The sequence below is a fragment of the Panthera tigris genome, chromosome X (assembly GCF_018350195.1).
Source record: "Panthera tigris isolate Pti1 chromosome X, P.tigris_Pti1_mat1.1, whole genome shotgun sequence".
Taxonomy (NCBI): domain Eukaryota; kingdom Metazoa; phylum Chordata; class Mammalia; order Carnivora; family Felidae; genus Panthera; species Panthera tigris.
This window is the reverse complement of record NC_056677.1, coordinates 110,885,108-110,891,235: the sequence shown is the minus strand read 5'-3', so window position 1 is coordinate 110,891,235 and position 6,128 is coordinate 110,885,108. Positions and strand designations below refer to the sequence as shown.

The following is a 6,128-nucleotide window of genomic DNA, read 5'->3' as shown; positions in this document are numbered from 1 at the left end:
AAGTTCATGTGTGGAAGTCTTAACCCCTAGTACCTCAAACGACTGTGTTTGAAGATAGTGTTTTTGAAAAGATAATTAAGGCAAAATGAGATCATGGAGGTGGGTCCTAATCCAATATCTGGTGTCCTTACAGGAAGAGGAGATCAGGACACAGACACCCACAGAGGGAAGACATGTGAAGACACGGAGAAAGCAGCCATCTATAAGCCACGGAGAGAGGCCTCAGATGAAACCAAACCTTGTGACACCTTGATGTCAGATTTGTAGCCTCCAGAGCTGTGAGGAAATACATTCCTGTTGTTCAGTCACCCAGTCTGTCGTACTTTAATATGGCAGCCTGAGTAGACTAATACAGGCCACAAAACTGGAGAAGCAACCAGAATGCCTTGACCTGCAGTAATCTGTAGTGATGGTAAATAGACATGGTATTCTTTTTTTTTTTTTTTTTTAGACATGGTATTCTTAGGGACAAGCGAGAGTGTGGCCAAGTAGGGTGATAGTTGACTTGTACACGCCCTAGAAATTTCAATGTGGGGAGCAAAAGGCCGGTGTCAGCCATTGCAACAGAAAATCATGATCCTTCGTCCAGTTTTGAGATCTAAGTCAGTTCACAGACCCAGAGTCCAGCAATTGAAGGGAAGGATGAGTACCTTTGGGGAAGCACTCTGCAGTGCTATGGAAATCATATGTAATGAATATTCCCCCAATGCTTCTCCAAAGGTTCCAGTGTCCATTTACCTTCAGTTACACTGGGAAGGAGGTTCAAGCAAGCTGGTTACTCACCAAGGCCAGCACTCATATGACGAGGAGAACAAAGAAGCTGTAGGTGGAAACAGGACAGTAGTATGTTGCCATGGACTGAATATTTGTGTCCTCCCACAATTCATATTTTGAAGCCTTCACTTTCAAGGTGATAGTGCATGGACCAAGAAATGGCTATGTAAGGATATAACCAGGAAGAGAGCCCTCACCAATCACCACCAGAATCTGGTCATGCTGTCTCCGTGATTTGGGACTTCCAGCCTCCAGAGCCATGAGAAATACATATTTGTTGTTGTTGAAGCCACCCAGTCTATGGTATTTGTTATGGCAGCCTGAACCGACTAAGACTTATCTCAGAGTCAGACAAATCATCATCAGTGAGTATCCAGAAGGCAGACATCAAGGTGAGACAGTGCGTCAAAACCAGTTAATACCCAGCAGCACAGAAGTGCGCGTAATTCTTGGCAATTCTGTTACCCGATCGTTTAAGCTCGACTTGTGATAACTTTAAAAAAATATTTGCATGAATTCCTGAGTCTAAAGCTGTCTGATTACATTCTTTTCTATCATTGGTCTCTTGGTTGCTATCAATACCAGGGTCCTGGACTATACAAACTTGAGTGTTGACTCATTTGCAGTCCTTTTGTTTCTACAGTTTGGTTTTTTTTTTTTTTTTGGAATGATGCCACATTCTATGATATCTCAACTGCCTAGAAAGTATCATCATTTAATAAAACCATCTTGTTCATTTAAAATGCAAGCCTGGGTGGTTCAGTCAGTTAAGCATCTGACTCTTGACTTAGGTTCAGGTCATGATCTCATGGTCGTGAGGTGGAGCCCCGTGTCCAGCGCTCTCTCTCTCTCTCTCTCTCTCTCTCTCTCTCTCTTTCCCTCTGCCCCTCTCCTCTCCTGCTTGCTCTCATCCCCCCTCCCCCCGTCTCAATCAATCAATCAATCAAATAAAATGCAAGTAGCTGGAGAAAATAGACCCACAGCATCAAGATGTGGCTTGGCCAATATCTTCACCAAAGAAACAAAGATTATACACAGTGGCTGCAGCATTTTTGCTAATTCATATCAGCTTAACAAAGTTTTATGGCATTTCCTGGCACCCACCTTTTAACACAGAAAATCCTCAGGCCTAGTGAATCCTGATGAGATGATCTTAGCATGGCTTTGGGAGCACCCGTGAAACTGGATTGGCTTAAAGGATGGTGTTGCTCGCAGCTTAAAATCTTCGTAAATGAATGCTGAGTGTTTGTTGTTATTCTTACACGAATGCTCTGAAGAAAGGAATTTTCATATTGACATTAATGGAATTCCTGCAACACTTTAATAAGTCGTGCAGCAGGCACTTAGCAAGGAGCTTAAGGTGGAGTTTTTTTTTCCCCTTCTTCTAGGGCTACAGTAACCATATATATTTTTGAAGATTTTATTTTTAAGTAATGTCTACACCCAACATGGGGCTCGAACTTACAATCTTGCGACCAAGAGTCGCAGGCTCTGCCGACTGAGCCGGCCAGGTGCCCCTATCATAACCATATTTTTAAGATTATTGTTTTCTATCACGGAAGAGAGTTTTGTGCTGTACATAAACTGAGTACCACGTTTGTTTGTTTTTTTAAACCTGTCGACTCATACTGAGTTATGCCCTCATACGGAAGGGAAAACCTTTATGTTAGATCTGAGGGCCAAGGCCCAGTTTACTGCAGTGGGGACACCCAGAAAGTGAAGATCTGGGAAGTAAAGCTGGAGTCTTCCCATAAAGAGTGGCAACAGGCATGAGGGACGGATACAGCTGTAGAGTCCCAAGCAAGGAGGTGGCTTTCGGTTAGGGTGTGTGGTCAGAGTGAGTTGAGGGGTTCCAACTGGAAGTGACAAGAAGTTTATCTTTTTTTAATGTTTATTTTTGAGAGAGAGAGAGAGAGCAGGGGAGGGGCAGAGAGAGATGGAGACACAGAATCTGAAGCAGGCTCCAGGCTCTGAGATGTCAGCACAGAGCCCGATGTGGGGCTCGAACTCACAAATCATAAGATAGTGATGTGAGTCAAAGTGGGACGTTTAACCTACTGAACCACCCAGGCACCGGGAAGTATATCTTGACAGAATCTTAAAGCAGGGAATGAACCAGAGCCTGTGCAGATTTATTCTGAAGAAGCAGGCCCCTGGTAGCTAAAGAGGGAGGAAAGTCACCAAATGGGAAGGATACAGACACCTAACACACTGGACGCCCTTGAGTCTCCACTGGAATCTCACTGTTACCGCATGATGACGTCTTCTCCTCCCCACGTCCTTGACACACACATGTCATGGACGGCACATAGGTCTCAGGGTTGAGTGGACCTGCCTTCAAGTCATGGTCCTGTCATTTATTTATCTCCTCTGTGACTTTGGACACACTACGTGCCCTCTCTGTTCTTCAATTCCTTCATCCATAAACTAGGAATAACAAGAATACTTACCTTATAAGGTGTTTTTAGGATTAATAGAGGCATTGAAAGTGTAACAAATTGGGATGCCTGGGTGGCTCAGTCGGTCAAGCGTACCGCTTCAGTTCAGGTTATGATCCCACGGTTCGTGGGTTCAAGCCCTGCATCAGGCTCTGTGCTGACAGCTCAGAGCCTGGAGCCTGCTTCAGATTCTGTCTCTCTCTCTCCCTCTCTCTCTCTCTCTCTCTTCCCTTACCCCACTCATGCTCTATCTCTCTCTACCTCTCTCTCTCAAGAATAAATAAACATTAAAAAAAAATTTTTTTTTAAAGTAAGTGTAACAGTTTATTGAGGTGTCTCAACTCACTGGGGTTCATATGTAAAATGGTTTCATTTTATTTATTTCCTATTTCCCAGTAAATATCCCTCAACTGCGCTGTGCCCCTGATGGAGGCATAATACCACATTCTGTTGAGGTGTGAAACTCATTGCCCTCATACTATGGTAGTTTTTGGCCAGACCATGGGTCAATCTGATCTATCCTTTTGGGACAATTCCTGGCCTTGCAGACATAAGCCATATACGCAAGAATCAGGACATCCAGGGGCCTATTCTTAGCCCTGCCTGCCAATCCCCCAGGCCTCCACTGCTCCAGAAGCTTCTTCCTCTCTGCCCCGGCAGCAGCAAGCACAGTGCCAGCGCGTTCTCTTCACAGGTTTCAGGGAAACCCCGTCTTAGTAAGACGCTGGGTCACTTCCAAGCCTTATTTTTATGAGCAGGTCTCTTGGAGTGTCTCCTCTCTCTGCTTGGGGAAGGAAAACATTGTGAAGCCCCAAATTAGACCTCTTATATCAGCTGGACACTGGGGCAGAGAGCTGGTTTCTCCCCAGCGAGATCGGGGGGCTGGTGGCTGGTCCTAACAGCTGCTGGTCCTCTGAACTCAGAATATGGGGTGATGAGTGTCTTTTGCCTCAAGTTTTGGGCCCTGAGCTGCAGTCCCTGAAATATAGGCATCAGACCAGTAGTCTCCAGGGGCTCCAGATGGGGCTAGGGCATTGACTGGGAAGGGGTGTGCAGAAACTTCTGGAGGTGATGGAACATTCCACATCTTATTCTGGTGGCGATTCTGTGATACAATTCACGGGACTGTGCACCTAAAAAGGGTGAATTTTATTGAATCTAAATTATACCCTAATCAAAGGGAAATAAAAAGCCAGGGGACAGGGAAAATCGTCTCTTCGGAGAACAGTATCCTATCACAAGGGCAAGTGCTTGCACCTGGCACATAGCAGTCAAGAAATGGTGGCTCTTGTCCCCGGTGTGGGCCAGCTGTACTCCTCAAACTACGCATCTAGTCACCCTGTCGCTGCCTCTCCTGGGCTGTCCTGTGATTGTGAGAGTGGCACCTCTAATGCCCACGCTGGTGAGGTTCCTATTTCGGTGTGTCTCTGGCAGAGGGAGGGCCGCTTCAGCGTTCCTGCAGGGGGTTCCTGAAGGCTGGGAGCCGGGCGGAGGTGCAGAAGCCCTCCAAAGAGGAAACAACCCTGCCTACGACCTCCCGGGAGACCGGCCGGGTCGGTACTTTGGGCCCTGCCCTCCACGCTGCCTTTCCCGACCCTCCTGCAGAGACGCAGGACCTCACCCTGAGCCAGACCCACTTATTCTCATATGGAGCATGCCGTTTTCAACGGAAAGTTTAAAATATTTTATTTCCATATTTCAAGCTCTTGAGGCTTGACACTTTGGAAAAGGAGGCCTTGCCCAAGGCTTTCGAAGAGCAGTTATAGAGGAAATGAGTGACCGCCTGGGGCGGCCAAGGGGTCCGTAAAAGTCAGATGTCAACTGGGATCACCCTGTCACGTGAGATTCTCATATAATTGGCTTAACCCCCTGTCCCACATCCACAGGGACCCTACCATGTGTCTGCGCACTCTGAGGAGAACCTGCTTTTCTCCTAATTATACGCCTCTGGCTCCAAGTTCTTGCTCGGGCTGAGTTAGCTCAGGGAACAGATGTTCTCACCATCTCACCCACACTAACCCTGTTCCCCGCCCTGGTGACTGGGGACTGTAGAAATTAAGAGCTCTGCCCTGGCTGCACATGTGCGTCACCTGTGGAGCTTTTAAAACTCCCAATGCCAAGGCTGTAACCTGAGCCGGTTCCATCAGAATCTCTGGCAGTGGAACCCAGGCATCGGTATTTTTTAAAGCTCTCCAGATGCCAGTGTTGTGCAGCCAAAGTTGAGAAACAGTGGTTTCGAAGTTCAGACAGATTTGGGTTCTGTTTTTTTTTTTTTTTTTTTTTTTTTTTTTTTAAGTAGGCTCCGTGCCCAACATGGGGCTTGAACTCATGACCCTGAGATCAGAAGCCACATGCTCTACCGACTGAGCCAGCCAGGCGCCCCGACCTGGGTTCATTTCTTACAACTACAAGTGAATCTATAATTAAGTCAAAGTGAAAAGTTCTTTAGAAAGCCAATTTCACAGAGAAATAAGTGTGGGATGATTGATTCGCTTTCTATTCATGCCCTCAAAAGGATACACACATAGATATGTGTTTCTCTATGCTTAAAATTTTCCAGAAGGCCATACAAGGTATGATTAGTAGCAGTAGTTTTGTGGCCCTGTGGTAAGAAGGAGACCTCCTTTTCAATATATATCCTCTTATACTCTCAATTAGTTTAACAATGTGTATATTTCCTTTTTGATTTTATCCATTTTTTAAAGATTTTTTTAAAGTAATCTCTGTACCCCAAGTGGGGCTCAAACTCACAACCCCAAGATCAAGAGTCACACGTCCCCCCCCAACTGAGCTGGCCAGGTGCCCCTCCTTTTTAATTTTAAAGAAAACTTAGGGACGCCTGGGTGGCTCAGTCGGTTGAGCGTCCGACTTCAGCTCAGGTCATGATCTCCTGGTTCGTGGGTTCAAGTCCCACGT

At 46.1% G+C, this 6,128-nt stretch overlaps 1 non-coding gene across 1 annotated transcript; it reads right to left on the bottom strand.

Annotated features, from left to right (window-relative positions):
- Nucleotides 1–5,517: 5,517 nt before the first annotated feature.
- On the bottom strand, nucleotides 5,518–5,590 carry TRNAR-UCU. Its single transcript has one exon. It is a non-coding gene; the product is annotated as a tRNA-Arg (tRNA).
- Nucleotides 5,591–6,128: the final 538 nt, after the last annotated feature.